Source organism: Triturus cristatus, chromosome 9 (assembly GCF_964204655.1).
Source record: "Triturus cristatus chromosome 9, aTriCri1.1, whole genome shotgun sequence".
Lineage (NCBI taxonomy): Eukaryota > Metazoa > Chordata > Amphibia > Caudata > Salamandridae > Triturus > Triturus cristatus.
The window spans coordinates 365829294-365849152 of NC_140592.1; the positions used below are offsets into that span (position 1 = coordinate 365829294).

General features: G+C 45.6%; 1 protein-coding gene and 1 long non-coding RNA gene across 5 annotated transcripts in view; one reads left to right on the forward strand and one right to left on the reverse strand.

Moving 5' to 3' along the window:
- TEX264 (testis expressed 264, ER-phagy receptor) overlaps nt 1-19859 on the forward strand; it is a 570054-nt gene that overhangs the window by 516426 nt on the left and 33769 nt on the right. The gene's annotated exons all lie outside the window — the stretch shown is intronic.
- LOC146797953 (uncharacterized) overlaps nt 1-19859 on the reverse strand; it is a 242856-nt gene that overhangs the window by 182777 nt on the left and 40220 nt on the right. The window contains exon 2 of one of the 3 annotated variants that reach the window (XR_014968566.1): nt 109-159. The exons of the other annotated variants lie outside the window; for them this stretch is intronic. This is a non-coding gene — a long non-coding RNA (uncharacterized LOC146797953). The remainder of the gene's footprint in view (nt 1-108; nt 160-19859) is intronic. 3 annotated transcript variants of the gene reach the window in all.

Sequence of the window (19859 nt, forward strand, 5' to 3'; positions counted from 1 at the left end):
ATACATACTAAAATACATAACACTAATATAAATATCGATATTATTAACAACGAAATTTTTACTAACGATATTACTTACTTCGATATAAAAAAAAACGATATTACTTACCTTAAGGTCGATATTCTGTTCAACGATATTCTTGACATCGATATTCTGTCCCTACGATATTAAAAACTCGATATTACTGTAGGTTGATATTAAAAAATCGATATTTTGACTGCTCACCATCCAGACATATTGGTTTTGCCAACTTTGCTTTTGTATGTCTATAATGTTGTGAACTATGTCGATGCCCCTTAAGGGGGCATATAATTTTACTCCAAAAATAAAAACAATGATTATGGAATGGAGAGTGCACAGCAGCACCAACAACAAAAGAACAGTACAAGGTTCTGAAATGCCAAGGGTAAGACGTTGACTTTCCAGGGACTCTCCCATTTGACAAATCCATGCAGCCCGTTACATTCCCCGGCTTTAACAAAGAAGGAAATAAGCAGGAATTAATAAGTGGAATGATAACATTTCCTGGCAAACTTCTCCATAAAATATGGACCGAGTTATTTTAGGCAAAACGTTAAAAAAACTTTGAGGCCCTCTGGATGAAGAAGATTTTCGTTGATAATGTATTTTACTTTAAGGCGCATCAGATTCTTTTATTATTTGAGGAGCTTTCAATTACTAGACCACATGCATTTAGCCAACTTTATACTTTGTGAAGGATTCACATTCAGTAACACAGGAATGGGTTGCAGGAGAATACAGTTAGTATTGGAGTGATGCTTGACGAAATGGAGGTACTTTAGGAATTAACTCCTCTGAGAGGTGGTTCTTCCTTACCTTTGCAGCTTGGTGTCATGTGATAGAGGCCTGGGTACAGTACATGTGGGTGAACAGCTGTCCCAGTTCTACAGCTAAACATTAGAACCAGAGGCATCAGCCACACATATTTCTTGAGACCCTAAAGTCTGAGCCAGGGCTTAGTTTAGGGACAAGATGGCCTCCCTAGCTGGGTCTGGTGGCTCAGTGGACTAATGCATTCACTGCAGGGGCCTGTGTTCGACCTCATGGTCACAGGTTCAAATCCCGGCGGGTCCACTCAGCCTTTCATCCATCTAAGGTCGATAAAATGAGTACCATTGAATCTGCTACATATCAGATGTTCCAGCTGTGCAACCCATCTTTTGAACAGTACTGCTCCTCTTCTCCCATAAGCGTGGGTTTGGGGTGGGCCATCCTAAATGTTTGATATTTTGATTTGGTGCCACCGAGACCTCACTACTCGACATAAATAGTGGGTGACGAGGTGCTGGGGCACTCGAAGGATGTCCAAGTTACAAAAATAAAAAAAAGCATAGATACGGGGGCAGACGAGGGGTTCCCCCATGCCAAAACATAAAGGACAGCAAACAAGGTGGGCTGCAGCAGATAATCGTAGATCCAATTCTAGGTTGCTGCCCACCGCCATTCCAGCGAAGTGGCTCGGGGGAAAAGAAGGATTGTGGTGGTGGTGGCAGGAAAGAAACTCTCATAAAAAGGTAGTCTGGCATTTCACTGTGGGTTAGTTACAGTTCCCAACAACAAAGGGGCGATTCCGATCCGGATCAGAAGGGCACCGAACGCGATCCGGACGGAAAAACTACGCGCCGTACGCGTGTTTTCCGCCCAACTCGTACAGCTGTAGGAGCGAGCAAGTACGATGCGAGCTACATGAAATTCACCGACCGACTCGTTTCCGGGGCCGAACTGCTCCGTACGTCTCCGTCGGATGCTAACCGTGGCGTGCAATGGATGCGATTCACGACCGAGCCAGTACGATGCGCGCGTCGGACAACCTGTGCGAGCCAGAGTGTCCGGCTCGAAAATCGTCCGGGTGGTTGCCGTTGGGGGTCCGCGTCGGACCCCCTGTCACCTGCAGCCCTACGACTCGGACACAAGGGGAGACCCATGGGTCTCCCCAACACAGGAATGTACGGTGCGGATGGCACCGACGCTTACTCACTGTAGGGGGCGCACTTGTCCGCGATGTACCCATTCAGCCAATGGGAGCCCATGTACGCGTCGTACCACCGGCTCCCATTGACTTCTATGGGAGTCTGAGCGAACCGAGTCCGACAGCATACGGCCGCATCGTACTCGCTCGGTCTGACAGCAGGGCTCCGGCTCGGTCGGAAAACACTCCGGATTCGGCTCGGTCGGAGTGCATTCCGACCCGGATCGGAATCGGCCCCTTAATGTCAGGGCGATCAGGCAGTGATCAGTCCCATACTGGCCCAAGACAGAGATGTTGAGGTTTCCCTCGAACGTTGATTGAGTAGGGTATGTGTCTCACAAACAGTCAATATCTTGGAGATTCATTGTACCCATGTCAGCTATACAAATGAGCCTGTTTCTACCACAAGGCATTTATAACAACCACCGTTTGATGAAAGGAGCCAAGTGTAACCTGCAGACAAAACTGCCAGGAATGTTCCAGCCCTCCCCACCCCGTGCTATATTATGCTGTTCGTCTGCCGAGAAGTACATTTTAAGTGCTTGACTTTTTTTCAGAAATCATTATTTTCACTGATGTTACTGGATATGAAGCGAAATGAACCAATATTTAATATCTTGAACTGTACATCATTGTTACATAAATGCCCAGGCCTGGATATTGTCCTAATGAGATGGACGGTTCTGGGGTCCCATGCCATCCAGCTAGCACAAGAGCGTTGCTTCAGGGACTCCCATCTGATGGAGGCCAATACGGGTCAAATGGTACCCAACAGCAGGGTTGCGCACGACACCCGCGATGCTGCGCCCATCTGTTGCACAGTGTATGCACCCTCATTGATTTTATGTTCACATGCTGCTGCAGGCGTCCGTTTAAGGTCATCTGTCCTGTAGGACCTACATACTTAAATATTTAGAATATGGACTCCTTATGAATAGTAAGTGCTGGACAGGGACATTTCCCCCAAGCAGCAGCTCTGTGCAGTTGATAATCCTATAGGCTATAACTGTTTCCAACTACTGCACTAGCGGCCGCAGTACACTTGACACATTGCACAGGCCCTTTCGACCACTAGGGGGAGCATCAGCATACCGATTGCCCAATGAATGGCACAGTGCTACTTTGTGACAACTCAGCCATTACGAAATTAACGTTTACACCAGCACAGTGCTGAGCACCTGGCGTCGAGCCCACTACCTCCAGCTCCAAGATGTCTTTCTTCGCTGCGATGAGGCGCAGATGCTGCGACGGGCTTGTCGGCTCAGCATCCATGAACAGCTGCCCTCTCCCTCCGGGCTACTTGTCAGGAGCACAAGCGCTCCTCTCCTCGACGCCTACAAGAGGCGTCCCCTCTCCCTGCTCGGGTTAGACGTGGAGCTGGCAGGCATCGATACCTCTTCGTTTGTTGCCCACTCCCGATGGGCGCGTGGCAGGCAGTGAAGGTGGTTCAGGTGTTGTATTGTTCAAAATTGGGCAATGCGTGGGAAGGGTTCAAGTTAAACCCTCTACCACATTTACCTGTAGATAAAATGATCCTATATGAGAGAAAGCTATTACTAAAATCTTCAAACATGAAACGAGTGTGCGGGGATTTAAAAAAGTGTTTCCAAAGTGACTACAATAAAAGATGCGATTTAAGGGCCAGAAAAGAGTCGAGTTGTATTTTGCTTTATTTCCGGAGATATGTATTTAATTTGTAACAAGTTTTATAGTTGAGGTGCAGGCACTGTTGTACAAAGCGACAGACAGGTTGTAGGCTCATAAGCCATGCATCAAAACAACAAATACGGATATTAAATTGTTGTGAAAGGACACCATGATTTATGGAAAAGTTACTGCTAAATGTATCATCAGATGCATCTATTATGCAATTGTATTGTATCTCTAGAATCCTGCGTCCATACTATGACAGCCATCATATCTAAACTGCCTTCGCTCAAGGGTTAAGGCAGCGTTGATGTTCGGCCTGCATCTAACATTACCAGGACATTGCAGTCTTCCATGTCCGCTAAGCAGGATGCAAGATGCCTTGTTACAGACTCCATCTTGGAATAGTCAATGCTGACTTACTTGGGAGGTATGATCTCCACGTTTGTGTGGTGACAATGCGCTTCTATACCGGCACACTGTCATGCGTGTTCTCACATTGTAGAGATTGTGTCACCATCTGACAAAACTAAGAGGACAACGCATATCGCCTTATATGGTCCTGCCTGGTACTCTGCATGAACATTTCCATATAGCAAAGCTGTCTTGTGACCCTAGACTATGAGTCATCTGAAGCGGCTATCTGAAACACCCCACTTGAAAATTGAAAAGCTGATTTCTGTTAGCAAATTCTATAAGAGTATAGGTCTTTGTATTAGTAGAATTTAGTTATTGTCAATAGCTCTTCACTTTCCTTACTCCTGAGAAGGGCCATACTTATTAGCCCTCAGGCAAATGTTTGTGCCATTTCTGTGCTGTTGTACCACTTTTATGAAACCGGCGTTGATAGGTGACTTGAATGGTGGTGCGGCCGTTGCTTGAATGCCCCGTTTCAATGAATATTTCCCAAAGCCCACCTCTTGGGGGTGGGATATGAACTCATTCTGCATATTATAATTTTTAGGTCGAGGCCTACCAAACAGCTCAGCTGTCTAGTTTGCAGATACTTATTGGGGACATTTTGAAAGCTTTCCTAGGAATGCAGTCAACCATTTCTTATAATTGGCTTTGTAGTTTGTAATTCATATTTACCAGACAGTGCAGCTGTCTGATTTCCAAAGACTTTTAGGGGACATTCTGAAATCATCCTGAATACATTCAACCTATTGCTTTCCATTGACTTTGTAGTCCGTAACTCACATTTGCTTGCTTTCTATTTGCTGGCTTTATTTGTTTTAAACTGTTAAGCATGTCCTTGTCCCTCCAGTGGAACATATCCGATTTACTGTATTCTTCCACAAGTGCTCTCTTTCTGTAACAGGCCATTATATTTTGTTCAGCTCTTGTCAAATTTTCTGTGCATTCAAGGATAGAGGTCAAATGTCAGACTCTGTATTCAGAGGGAGCTTGGTGTTAACTTTTCTTTCTCTGACTTCAAAGTGAGAGGATTTATCTGACGATCTGGAGGTGTGAAAGGGAAGGCGTTGTCCTCTCAAACAATAAAATGTAAATGAACTGTGCACATATTTCAGAATATATCAGAATTAGGAAAGCACACATGAAGCACCTTTTTTGTAATTCTTAAGTGTGCTGGAAATATTAATACAATCAAACCAAATCAATACACTAGGTGATGCCATTTCAATACATTATTGTTTGTGCGCTGTATAAATTTATCAGTAAAAGTGTGCGTCTGTGCAAATATAAAGGTAATTTCAATTGAAAATGTGTTGACTATATTGGCAGTGCACCACCTCCCTTTGCATACTCTACTTTACACCACTCCACTCTAAGCCACTTCACTCAACTCAACACTGCCTACTCAACACTTCTACAACACTCTACTTCACTCAATGTCACGCCTCTCTATGACACTTTACTCCACTCTGACACTCTACGCTCCCCTACTCTATGACACTTTACGCCACTTCACTTTATGCCACTTCACTTTATGCCACTCCACTCTATGCCACTCCACTCTACACCTCTCTACTCAAGCCACTCTACGCTACTCTACTCTCCGACAATTTACTCTATCCCACTCCACTCTATCCCAATTAACTCTATCCTACTCCATGACTTTCCACTCTACGATGCTCTACAATACTCCACTCTGCCTCACTCCACTCTGCCCCACTCCAATCTATGACCCTCTGCTTTATGCCACTCTACGACACTTTACTCCGCTTCACGTTGTTCCACTCCTCGTTACTTCGCTCTGACACTCCACGACACTGTACTCTATGACACTCTGTGTCATTCTATGCTCCTCCCCTGTGCTCCCCCTCCACTCTGCTCTCCGCCCCTCTACTTTGCTCTCCGCCCTCCACTCTTCACCACTTTACTCCACTCTTCCACCGTACTCCACTCTACAACACTATACTCCACTCTATGCCAATCTACTCTACTGTATCTAACTCCCTCTACATAACTCATGCCACTTTACTCCACTCTATGCCACTCCACTCTTCTCTACAACACACTACTCAAACCTGCTACCCTACTCCACTCTACACCTCTCCACTCTAAGCCACTGTGCCTCCCCATTCTACAACACTCTATGCCACTCTACACCCCTCTGCACCACTCTGCACCACCCCACTCTACTGCGCTCTGCTTCACTCAACTCCACAACACTCCATTCTACACCCCCCCCCAAGCCATTCTGCCCCACTACCCTCTACACCACCTCACAGCACTCAACTGTACCCCACGACAGTACTCCATGACATGCAGCTCCACTACACCCTACTCTATTCCACAACACTCCACTCTACAACACTCCTTTCCACTTTACACCACTCCACAATCCTCCACTCCACTTTACACCACTGCATGACACTCCACTCCACTCTGACACTCCATTCCATGACACCCTCCTCTATGTCGATAACTTTGTCATGCTTAGCAGTAGCTACAATAGTGTACAACATGACTAAAACACATACGCAAAGCCAATAGCTCTGCCATAAGCCAGACCTATTGGCTTTGCCAATGTTTGTTTATATTTGGTCAGTGTGCATCATAGGAAGCAGTCCTGGTTGTGAAACCACTCTCCCACCAGACTTTAAATCAATTTAAGGGCCAGAAATTGGTTAATCCCGATACAGCAAATTACCAAGCCCTTCTAGAAATGTAATTATGTAACCCCTGTTGCCAGTTCTCTCAAAAGAAAATTTAAATTTAAAAGCAGACTGGTCAGCAATCTGGACAATTGGCCATTTTAGCAGCCCCTTCTTTCCACCCCACTTTTTTCGCCCTGTCCCCTGCACACCTCCCTTGTCCCCCCCAGGATCCTCAGATAAAAGCGCTGCCTGGGAGGGTCCTAGAGTAGGCGCAGGCCCAGTTGAGGGTGGTGATAATGCCCCGTCTTCCAAGACTGGAAAACATTAGGAGCACTTTTCTGACTTTCCTCCTGGCATACCATTGGCGGTGATTGATCGTGTTTGAGTTACAGTGGATGGCCAGGGTCTGCAGCCCATCTGCCATTGAAAGATGGTGCAGCTCAGTTTTGTTTTTTGAAGTCTTTTATAATACCTAGTAAGTATTGCATGACTTCCATATAGTCGAGGTCAGTGACTTTATTTCATGCTAGGGTGTGTTGTTACACACAAGTGGAGGCACCAAAGCACAGATCACCCACCTCGGTTTCATCTATTTTTCTAATTCCCCCTTTTTACTGCACCCCCTCACTCTTCCTGCCACGTGATGGCTTAATCTTCCTTTCACAACTTTTCTCATTTGCGTCTTTGCTTTCTTTACCACATAATGCCCTCTTTCCTTTTTTCAATTATCCCTATTGGTTTCAGCCTCCTTCCTTTAACGCTCATTCCCTCAACGCTTATCCCTTCTTTCTGTCAGTTTTGCTATTTTCATCTCATCTTCCCTTACTCCTCTCATTACTTTCAGCCATCTCTTCTTCTCTCCTAACTTCATCCTCTTTCCATCTTTCCATCACCTCACTCACGTCATCCAATTCCTTTACTCTTTTTCCCAAAGTACCCAGCCTCTCCTCATTATGCGTTCTCCCTTTTGTCCTCGTCATTCATTCTGCACAATCTTGTCATCATATTTCACACTATTTGCTTCATACATTGTATTGTTTCTCGCTCCAATCACTTATCTTTTCATCATCCTCTTCCCGACACTCCTCATCCACACAGTACATACTTATCTACTCCAGCGCCTGGATACCCCTCAGGTGATAAGCGGGGTCTACAAATCTGCATAACTTAACTGTAGTACTATGCTTATTGCGCCACTGTTCTCATTTTTCTGCTGCCACCAATTCTTGGCCCCGCCCCCTCTCTCTTCCTCTTTTACATACTCCTTTTGCCTTCTTTTCCACCCACCACCAAATGCCCAAGTGTATTAGGGCCTTATTATAACTTTGGCGGTGCTGTAGATAGCCGCCTCACCAGAGTCCCGCTCCTGCACCGCCAAAGCCATAATTTAACCACCCGCCGGATTCCGACTGGAATCCAGGTTGGCCGGTCCTGCGGCGGCTTGCCCAAGGCAGTGTCTGATTAAAGGCTTTTAGGAGAGCCGTAACAGGCACCACAATGGATCCCCATTGCAGGCTCCTGCAGGGCATGGACTGTTTCCATGCCCGGCAAGAAATGGGGGTGCCTGCAGACAGGGGGGCACACCATGTGCACCCCTGCATGCATCCCCTGGCGCAGAGGCAACAGGGGATTCTGTAGGTCCCCCTTTGTTTCCTCTCTGCCTCACTTTTAATGGCGGGCTCACCGTCATGAAAACTGAGGCAGAGAGGAAGATCGCAATATGCTTGACGGGGCAGCAGCGGCCCGCCAAGCATATTGCGGCCACAAGACTGCTGCAACACCGCTCTGATCCCTGGCAGTTGTAGTGATGCCAATGAGGTCCGACTATCCAAGTCGTAATGGTGCGGTTGGACCTCCACCACGGCTACGGCAGTCCATCCGTTGTCATAATAGGCCCCTTAGTCTTCCACCATCTTTCGCTTAGCCTATTCTGTCCCTCTTGCTCTCACCCAGTCACTTGCTTTAATGCCATCCTTCGTGCACTTTCCCATACTCACACCGCTCCTTTCTCTTCACTTACTATGGCTGGCTCACCACCTCCTCCCCCTGCCCCACCCCTTTACCCCTGCCCTGTCTTAAAATACTGCTTCACCTGTGGCGAAGATCTCCATCTTTTTCTTCCTTTTCTTTTATTATTTTAGCTTCCTTTGCTTCTCCTTTTCTATCTCTCTTATTTTTCCTTGCAACCCATCATTTCCCGCCCCCAGCCGCCTTACCTACACAAGACTTGGCAAAGTTATTACCGCCTTTTCATCTGTCGGCAATTCGATTTGTGTTTGGATGGAGTGTTTTGCAGCGTGCTCACAGCGCAACCAATTGCTGTTTATTACTGGGTCGATCTGGGTGCTGTGAGCGAGCGAATGACCAGATAGGCGCGAATTATCTATAAAAAAAGGTGGGGACCTTGGATTTATTTCTTTAATACCAAGTGTTCGGACAGCTAGATCAGTTACTCCGAGGCGGCCGTCGCTTGGGACGCGATGGGCTGCAGGCATCGTAGAACCTACCAATGGGCGGCTTTGGAGAGGAGAGGGCGAGGTTTGACTTGGTTTCCTCAAGGTCCCACCAGGACCATCCGCCAGTAACACATGTAGCACCAATACGCATCCACTGCATGCACACAGGCCTGATTCACAAAGGTTTGTGCCCCTGAAAAACACTTGGATGCCCAAATACTGCCATGTGCTACGGGAGGGTGACCTCAGTGATTCCCACCACCCGAATTTGCAGCTGTAAATGGAATTACTCACAATGCGTAGGGCAGAATTTTCCGTGTGAGTAAATCTACTCATAGTAGGGCTGGTGGTGGGTGTACCAAAGCCGGAGAACACTCGGAAACCTCTAATTTTGTGGTTATTTGCTGTTTTTTGGGTGGTACTTTCCCGCCTGCATTCTGCAAATATTCCCTCCTCAGTAACCGGAGTAAATTTGATCGAAGTGGGGATTGGGAAGGCTATCACCCTCAAAACTGGAGTGGCGTTAGAGAAAGGGGTTCCTTCACAAGGAAAAATATTTCCCCCGTGGGAGAAGAGGGGTGTATAAGTGTGTTTGCACTTTTGTGCCTTATTTCCACACGTGGAAATGCAGACATGCTACTTTTGTGTATGCCGAAATGTTTACATACGTGAGTTCTTCTAAGAACCTGGAACAGTAGCAGATTTTCAGGGATACTTCTGGAATTCTTTATAAATTCTAGCAAGTGTGAAAAGTATGGAATCATACTTTTCAGCCTGGAAGCAATCTGTAGGGCCCATCAGCTCCATACACCATAGCTGCCCAGGGGCGTCATTCCAAGTGTGCCACCTCCAACCAGTTCTGGCCTTTTATCTAATGTCATGTTGTATTCTAGAGCCTGTTTTTCTTTTAAAATTACATTCATAGGATTAAAAAAACAAGCACTTGCAATGCAATGGATCTCGTCTTTGGGGCCTTATATGTATTTAGCTATGCAGCCCTTTAGCATGGGTGCTGAAACATCTACTGTTCGTTAACATGGAGGGACAATAAGCACCAAACTGCGTGACACGCCAGGTATGGGAACACATGGAGAAAAATATTGCCTTTCAGCGGGTCATGGTATAGTCCAAAGCTCTGTTTTTAATATAAAATCAGGACCTTCTGTGGTCATATCACTGAAAATACAAGATTTGAAAAAAATATTATTGTCTACGGGTGCTCATAGAAGACAATATCTATGGACTGGAATCTAGAAAATGATAAAGTGATTCTGGTATTTTACTGACCTCTGCTGGTCGTTTTCTATCAAGAAAGTTAAATAGAGGCAGTTGCCAGAAAAAAGTCCCTACACGGAAGCAGACAAGTCCTAGGGCTGATCTCCAGAGCCCACAAAGTACATACACATATAAGTATATATTAAAGTTTATAAAAGAGGTCTTGAATGCTCGACATAAAAAGCCATGTATTCGATGTCCTGTAAGCCACATGGCCAGGAGTGGCCGAAGCTGTGGCGATGGGGGGGTCACTTGACAGTTATCAAAGAGATAGGTGTCAATTCATCCACAAACCTTCGGATGGAACTCGCCATCTCGAGGGGCGAGTGGCAGCCCAGTACAGAGCCCTAACTGTTGTGCACGCTGACTTGGGGCATTTCTGAACATTTTCATTTCCCTCTCCCCTCCAGACTTTCTCACTCCACCTCCTTCCGTCTATGTAATTATACTTTATGCACCTGCTAAAAAGGATCGTGCATGTGACTGAAAATATGGTGCAAAATAACTCTGGGATTCCCCTTTACTGCTCCCCACAAATTCTGAACACTCCACACAAGTAGTTTTTGAACAATGGTTTGGTTAATTGCACTTTATGCTCTAGTGTGCTATACATTGTACATTGATGTTTTGGTGATACACCTCTAATATTTGATCACTGTTTCTACATTGTCATGTCGCCTGTTTTGCAGTCTACTTACTGTCTTTAATTAGTGTTTTGGAGGGATTATTTCCACTGTTCCTATTTTGTTTATTTCGCCCACACATTTCCTATTTTCTGAGCATGGGTGAGTACATCTGCCTAGGATGTTGTTTGTGTAACAGACAAACCATCTCGATTATTTGGAAGTGGAATCCATCAATGACATACATTTATATTGTTTAAGCAAAGCTGTATTAACGGATGAGGAAAATATTGCTACATCTGGAAAAAAACAGTATTAAACAGACAATATATTTACATGATCTGTGGCAGCATAACTAAGCATGTCAGCATAGCAAAAGTAATTGGCAAACTCAGGTGGCTAATGAGAAGACATCATATGATTAGATATTCAGGCAGTGGCGGCTCCTCCGCTAAGGCGGGCGAGCGTTGTCTCACTGCTACTTCAGCAGTGCACAAAAGAAAGAGAAAATAATTACATAACGTTATTATGATTTTCTTTTTCTTTGCGGAGCTCGGAGCCAGGTGGGGGTGGGGCTAGGCTCCGTGACGCCAAACAGAGTGAGGAGTTGTTTGCACTCCTGTAAGTGCATATGACAGTTTGGCTGACCCTTCAGGGCCGCCCAAACCGCCACGCGCACTTGGCATGTGCTCCATTGGGCTGTGTTGCACAGCCCCACGGAGAGCAAGCCCAGCCTCCCCAGGCGCAGCCTAAGCATCCAAACAGGATGCTCAGACCAATCAAGACGCTGCTCCCGCAGCGTCGTGATTGGCTGGGACAGCCCCGAAGCCTGGGTGCTTCCGGTAGATTGTGAGGATGAGGCAGTGCGGCGGTGAAGGAAAAGGTAAGTAACTTTTTTTATTATTATTTTTGTAATGTCACACTCCCCCCCCCCTCCCCCCCCCCCAGTTCCGAGGCGCCCACCATTGTATTCAGGATAATCAGATTACGATTTACGAAGTCCATCCAAAGGCTTCCAAGTCTTGCTGTGTTTGCAAGGGCACTCAATGGCTTCATATATTGGGGCCTCCATTATCCGGCTTTCATCCATTCTCAAGCTCCATTTATCCAAAAAGGGTGTATCTGTGCACCCCAGTTTTGATCAGTGTTCTCCCTTGTGGATGAAAGGTATGAGTGTATCTACTGAGTTCTAGCCCGTCCAAGATGTGCAGAAGTGCGAGGGTTGCACAAAAGCCGAAAACCTCTGTTCTAATCACTTTTTATTGGTGAAATTATATTTTTCACTTCACCTTGTAGCCCGAGTGATAATTCCTAGTATTTCCTGTTCACAGGATAGAGAAGTATACACAAAAGTAACAGATGGAATGCTTGAATTAATCTTAGCCACTGGTAATTCGTCGGGCTGCATCCCAGTCCATCGTTATTTTGCACACCATGCCACCTCAGTTTGGACCCAGCCATATGCAAATCAGTCTTGGCCCTGCTCCAGTGGGAACAGTCCAGCCCGAACTACCAGGCTAGGTCCTCCCTGAATTTGAACACAGGCAACACAGGACCGGTTTCATCCTAGTTGGGGCTTATCAGTCGGGTACAGTTTGGCTCCAGTGACAATGTGTGCAGGGTACCACGTCTGGGCGTTGCCATCCCACTTAGGGTGACACACTAATGTATACACAAAACTAATAGATGGAATGCTTGAATTAATCTCAGCTGTTGGTAATTACTCGGGCTGCATCCCAGTACATCATTATTTTGCACATCATGCCACCTTAGTTTGGACCCAGGTATATGCAAAACAGTCTTGACCCTGCTCCAATGGGAATAACCCAGCCAGAACTGCCAGGCCAGGCCATCCCCAAGCCAGAACGCAAGAAACCTAGAAATGGTTTCGCCCTAGTTAGGGCTCTTCAGCCAGGCATAGCTTGGTTCCAGGATAGATAAGGAAAGCATGTGAATGATCTAGGTCTGTCTGGTATGTTGCCAGTCTGAGTGAGGCCTTGATAGCAGACCACTAACCCAGACCTCATATAGAACATTAGAATGGTTGCAATGTTGACATTATGGAGAAGCACGTTTGTTTTAAACTCTCCTTAGCTACTGCACATCCAACCATTCTTACCCAACGCGGCTCAGCCACAGTAGATTCTAGTGACGGTTTCTCACAGGTATCCTTCTTTGTATGTGTGTAATTTTATTTTTATTGGGTTTTCTTTCAAATATTTATTTGGTTCTTTTGTCCCTAAAATGTGGGCAGGCATCTCTATATCCTACATTTCTGCACAGGGTCATGTCATAGATTCGACTGTGCCAGTCTGTTTCACTGCCAGTTCTGCTTCCGATAGTCTTATGCATGATCCATATGTATCCAGGCTAATTATCTAAGCTTCTCTTCAGTATTTGCATTAGCTGAGATGCAGGATCCAGCTTTGGGTCAAACAATGTCAACCATTAAATCCGAAGTTACTGTACATTTGTTTGGGGTTGGGAGACGGTATTTGCTAGGAGATTGCCGGCGCATTCAGCAATGCCTGTTTCTAAAGATGCACTCAGGCCGGAATCATCAACAGGTTAGAGTCATTGTAGAGGTATCTGAATATTACATGCCTATCCAAAGCCCGTCCCGGTCTTATTCCTTACACCCTGCCCCATCCTGTTTCTCACTCCCTTACCTTATTTTTCCACACACCCTACACCATGTCCTGTATTATTTTCTACAACCTCAACAAACATTAGATTATTTTCCACAGATCTTGTCTCGGTGCTTCAACACCCTGTCCCATCCCATGCCTCACACACATTACGAGTCATGCCTGATTCTGATACAGTATCTCATGTGTTTTTAGACTCAGTCATAGCTTGTGCCTACTCTCTGTCTCATTCCACACACACACACACTAAAACTCATCATGCCTTACTCCTTGCATACCTTTTCCCCTCCTTCTCACACACCTTGGATTTTGTCCTATTCGTCATCGGCCTGCGCTGTTCTTCACACAGCCTAGAGCCTAGACCATCATTTCCTCACACAGTCTGCACATTGTCCTGTTCTCCGCGCACACTACATCTATGCCCATTCTTCCTCTCCACATATCTGGGAGTAGGTCATGTTTTAGTCCTCACATAACTGGCCATATTGCATTCCTTACGCACCAGGCATCTATCCTGTCTTTTATCCTCCTGCGCCTGTTCTGTCTTATTTCCTGTGCTTTATGTACACTGTTGTATCTTATGCCTCACTCACAGTCCAGCAAACACCTTGTTATTCTTCACACACATTACACATTCCCAGTCAAGCTCGTCATGCCCCTCCACACGCTCTTGTGTTGTATTGCTTCCTCAATATTTGAGTTAACTGTTCTAATTCCTTTACAACCCCCAAACCCTGCCACACCTTTTACACCTACTGTGTCTTAGATCATACTTAATAAACTTTCTACTAACTTCTGCCTCCCACATGCCAAACGTTGTCCTGTCTTGTCCCTACCCATCCATAAAATGTGGCTCTTTTCTTACACAGCTCCAAAAAATAAATATTTCTGTATTATTTCCCAAACCTTTTACTTCCCCTCCCCTTTGCATCCAGACATACCCTTTCTTGTCGATTAATTTCTGAAACCCTCACACCTGTCAGTATGTGGGCTCATTCCTTGCTTCGATACCAGTGCCCTAATTTTCCCACACTCTGCCGTGCTGGATTCCTCAAACGCAAGTCCTTTACTCCCTGTGACAATCTCTGTACGCTCACGGAACAGAAGTTCATCGTCCAAGATTAGAAATTTCGAAAGAAGTACTTGTTGTGTTCCCAGGAGAAACCCGCGTGTGTAGTATGCATTTGTAATATTTGCATGCAGTGTTTATTCCTATTTGTTTTTCTCCCTACCTTGGGAATACATTGTTCACATCTGGTATTAAAGCAGACCAGCTCTTGAAAATGCACACTGCATGGCCTATCTTTTTATATATTATCCTTAAGTGAACAGTTGAGAGCTGCACTTTGAAAAGCAGAGAGCTTCTTCTGGCCTCATTCACCGTCGGAAGACACGTGCTTCGCCTCGAGCACAGAAGGGCTCGTAGCTGGGAACAGAAGCCGTGCCATTGGCCCACTTCCTGTCCCAATCACAGGCTGCTTCCGTCTTTGTCCCTTTATTCATCAAGCGCTCCCCGCACCGCGCGCACGTTCCACGTGAGGCCTGCGGTGCACTCTGCACCGGATGTGGCCATGCTAGAGGGGCAGGACGTGCGCCGCCTGCTCATAGAGGGGCAGGCAGCCGGATGTAATGCTGGAACGAGGCCCATCGACTAATGGAATTGCCCTCAGAGGCATCTAGAGGGGTAGCGGGACCTTATGCTGCAACATTTTTGTTTGCGTGGAAATATGCAGCAGGGCATGGAAGGTGAAAGGGGCGCGGGAGAAACCATTCTATTGAATAAGATGCATCTGAGCGTGTTGTAATCTACAGACTGGATTTACAGTGTGAGAAATACAAGCCACGGGGAAGGACTGGGCCCGTATGTGTAATACACTGAAACCCAGGGCTTTGAGTGGGATGAAAAAAACTGAGGAGGAGCGTGGCCAACGTAATTAAGGGCGTGGCTTAAAAACACATAAGTAAAAAAATCTGTGCTTATCAGAGTGTGCCGCCGGACTTGTATTTTGCTGTTTATGTCATTGCATCCAGATACATAATACAACAAGTAACATCATACCTACAACAAGTCAGTACTATTGGTGCTGTCAATGGTTGTTAGTTGCATAAGATAAATAAGCAGCAACTATGGCTGGTAGATATTATATTTAAAAAAAGCTTCCACTTAAAGCCCTGGTGACACCACAACAATGTTGCTGCTCCTGAGTTTCAAAAAGAGAAGAAAATCCAGGGAGAAAATGATTCTCTTTAAAGGATTTCCCTTCCCCTACAACGCTCATCTGGCATGACGTCATGCCGTAATTTCTCCACTAGTCAGAAGTGAGCAGGCGCACATCGATGTGCCTTCTGTCACTCCAGTCTGGAAACAAGCATTTACAATGCAATGGTCTCGGCTTTGGTAAAGTTAGAGCTATTGGCATTGCTCATGACATTATTTTTGTTTATGTTTTTGTTTTTAAAACATTTAAAGAAACGGCATTGTCATGAGCAATGCCAATAGCTCTAACTTTACCAATGCCGAGACCGTTGCATTGTAAATGCTTGTTTCTCCTCTCTCCTGAAAGCAGATGCGCGCTTCTCCTTGACTTCACCCCCCGTCCCCAAACAAACAGCGTACCCACTCACCTATTAGCGCCGCATTTTCTTTTACTTTCCTTTATCAGTATTTTGACAACAGTATGCCTCCTTCACATACACTTGCACATAATCAAAAGTGCAATTAGAAAACATAATCACTGCGCTGTGCGCTCTACAGAAGCGCCAAGGTCTGGAAGACCATCTATTCCGACTACCTTTCTGAACCACTGAAAACCTCGCACTGACCCCTTGAACTTCAACTCCAGAGTCTCAATCGTGGCCCGCTGTAAACACATACAGGCGACTCAATAAAAGTTTGCGTTATACAAGAGCAATATCCTACACCCAAAAAATAGAAACATCAAAACTTGAAATAGCAAACATGCGGAGAGAATGCAAATTTAAGATTAAGTAAAAAACGTGAAGAAAACTAGAATTAAATCGCTGTCACTGATTACTTTAAATTTTTTCACATTCATTGTTCAAAAATCGCTTGGTGTTTTGCATGCACTGTGACATTGGGGAGCGAGGAGGTAAAGGGGAAAGGTCTGCACCGTGCAGAGCAAAAACGGCCAAAGTGGCCATGTCATGGACCACGGTAGGGAGCTCAGGAACAGGGTCTGAAAAGTAAAAGGGTGACAGCGGCTGAGTTTGATTTAAGATGATGTTAAATACCTCCCCGAAGATGCTGAGCAAGGAGGACACCTGTGCCTCGCGACATATAACCGCCTCCTCCAATGTTCGGAGCTCGGCCTCGGAGTATCCCTGATGTTGAAATGCCATGGCTCTTATGTCTTGCACAGGGAAGGTTCAGGCACCAAACGCATACCGCATCAACACACGTGAAAACTCAACGCCGGTGCGTCCTTTCAAAGCCAGGCGGGCTGACAGCTCCGGAAGCCACGCGAGACTTCAAGACCAATCTACCCCCCCACCTCCTACCCTACTTCCTCGCATCACGTGCCATGCATGGGCGGTGCGAATCTCCGTGCGATTGAAATAAAGGAGTGATTTGAGTAAGTAGTCGTGCCTTTCCTACGGTGGTACCAACATCAAACGTTGCTACCGCAAGAGCTGTCCGACGTCGAGTTATGTCATTCCTACTCATTAGAAGTCTACTGACGAAGAAAAGCTCTTAAATTTAACAGGAGAATAATCCGAAATAGACATAGAATTGAGACCGAGCTTCACATGATCAGTTCCAAGATAGAAAGGGAAAAGGGACGAATTACGTAACTTTTGTCTGGTCGTAACAGCCATCTTGAAGTGGCCAGTAAAGAAGCTTTTCTGGGTAGCGTGAGTAGAGGAACAGCAAACATTGCCAAAGTTTCAGATCGCTTATGTGTGACATTCTCATAATTTCAGTGTAATTATGAGTGTCATTCAATTACTATCAGTGGCACTTTCTCGAGAGCAAAATCAAGCGAAGGCGAGAAAAACGTACATTTCAAAAATTACACCCATTTGACCTAACGAGAACAGTAAGATCTTGAAACTGTTGCAGAGCATCTAAATGGAATGACCCTAACCTAGTGCCCTTATAAACTGATCATACCGTAAAACAATTGTGTAACTGTGATATTAAACAGTAAACATGTCTTTCAGAGGCAGTACTTTATTAACGTTTTTTGCACATATTCAAACACACGCAATTAAATACAAACAAGTAAACAGGAACAGGGCACCGGAAGACACCACCGCCTTTCTCCGAGGCACAGCAGAAATGCCTCGGAGAAAGGGAGCGTCCTTTTCGGATTCGGGGGCGTGTTTTGCTGTTGTCTCCTCCCTGAGACTTTTCGCAAAAAACACGCCCCCATCCGAAAAGGACGGGGCATGATTGGAGTGACGGGACCTCTTCTCCAATGGCTGGCCAGCATTTACTAGGCCAGCCAATGGAGAACAGGGGAGAAGAGGGGCGGGTTCAAGCCCCTCTTCTCCCAAGTCATTATCTCTCGCGAGCGAGACTGCGCAAGCGCAGCCATCGCTAGCCGAGACCTAAAAAACTAAACAGAGCCCGATAGAGACCCGTTTCAAGGTCCCCTTTTAAAAAATGCTGGTGCTCAGCACCGGTGAGACCCGGCCCACCTAAAGCACTGCTGTAACCTTAACAGCTACAAAACCTGGGACAGGGTAATCTTGAAAGGATTGGCTATTTGAAATAACACACTGTTATGTACTTTAAACTAAATAGTACTGAACATGTCTTTGTGTTATTTTGTTTGGTGTTTTTATGAAGGGTGCCACAAAGAGTACAAAACATTATGAAATAGAGTAAACAAATGTATAGAAATGCAAAAGTCAATTTAACATCATTATATGATGTTAAAATAAATAAATTCCACATTTGTAAAGTGTGAACATATCACCCCTAAGGGTATCAAGGCGCTAGGGGCCGTCGATGAGATTAAGTAAACTATTCCCAGAGTCACATGGTGCTGGCCTGAGCTGCCGCCTGGCACCGGGGATCGAGCTGTGAGCCCCGAACTCCGGAGTCAGCCGCTCTGGCTGCTGCGCCACACCTCTCCCTGTTACACATTTGAAGTGTTGAGTTACAAAGTCTTTGAGTATGGGAAGTAATACTACAGGAGCACTCTTTTTAATACTCTTACATGCCTTTGTAAATTGCCCCTGAAACGTCCCTATTAGTAAAAGTGCAAAGAGCGCGCACAGTCCTTTCTATTCGTACTAACTGCATGTGAATGTCCCCATTTTATTTCCATTTGAGGTATTGCGGGGCCAATACACAAAGCATTTAAAAGTACATGAAAGAATACTACAGACATACATATTCCAAAATGCCTTTGAGCATAGGGAATGTGAGAGCCTCTTAATCCCTTATGCCTCATAGGGTTGGTAGGGGGTTGGGGAGGGGGGGGTGGAGGGGTGGGAGTGCTGGGACGGTGTGCACAGGGTGGGGGGGTCTGGGGGTAGTAGGTGTAGGCTTGGGGTGAAAATTTCAGCAGTGCTGGTATATTCTTTGTTGTGGTTTGGAGCGAGCTCATTAACTTATTTTTGTAGGAATTGCAAGTTATATGTAATGATGAGCCTGGATAGAGAAGCCATGTTGCTTGTAAAGGGCTGGGAGTATCGGGGAGAGAGAAGTGATTCAGATGAGGCAGCCTATAGTAATATAAAAGAGTAAATTCACAGTTTGCTCTCTTAACATATGTGGTTTAAATGACCCTAACAAGAGAAGGGTTCTGGCTAAGATAACCCAGGCTATGTCTTGGGATGTTTTGTGTCTACAAGAGACGCATATAGCATGGGAGAATAGAGGGTGGCTCAGGGGTCTGGGAATGGACTTGGTCGCCTGCTCACACCAGTCAGTAAACCTTAGAGGGGTAGCTATCTTATCTAAGAAGGGGGTATTAATGGTCATGAAACATAAAGAGGATAATTGGGGGCGCTGGGCAATGGTCGAAGTTGTTGTTAATAGTAAAAAGCTTACAATATGTACTGTTTATGGTCCAAATTTGGACGAATCTGAATTTTTCGATAAAATTAACCTAGAAATGTCTACTTGGGCGCAGCCGTTTATAATTTGTGGGGATATGAACATACATTTGAATGAGGGATTT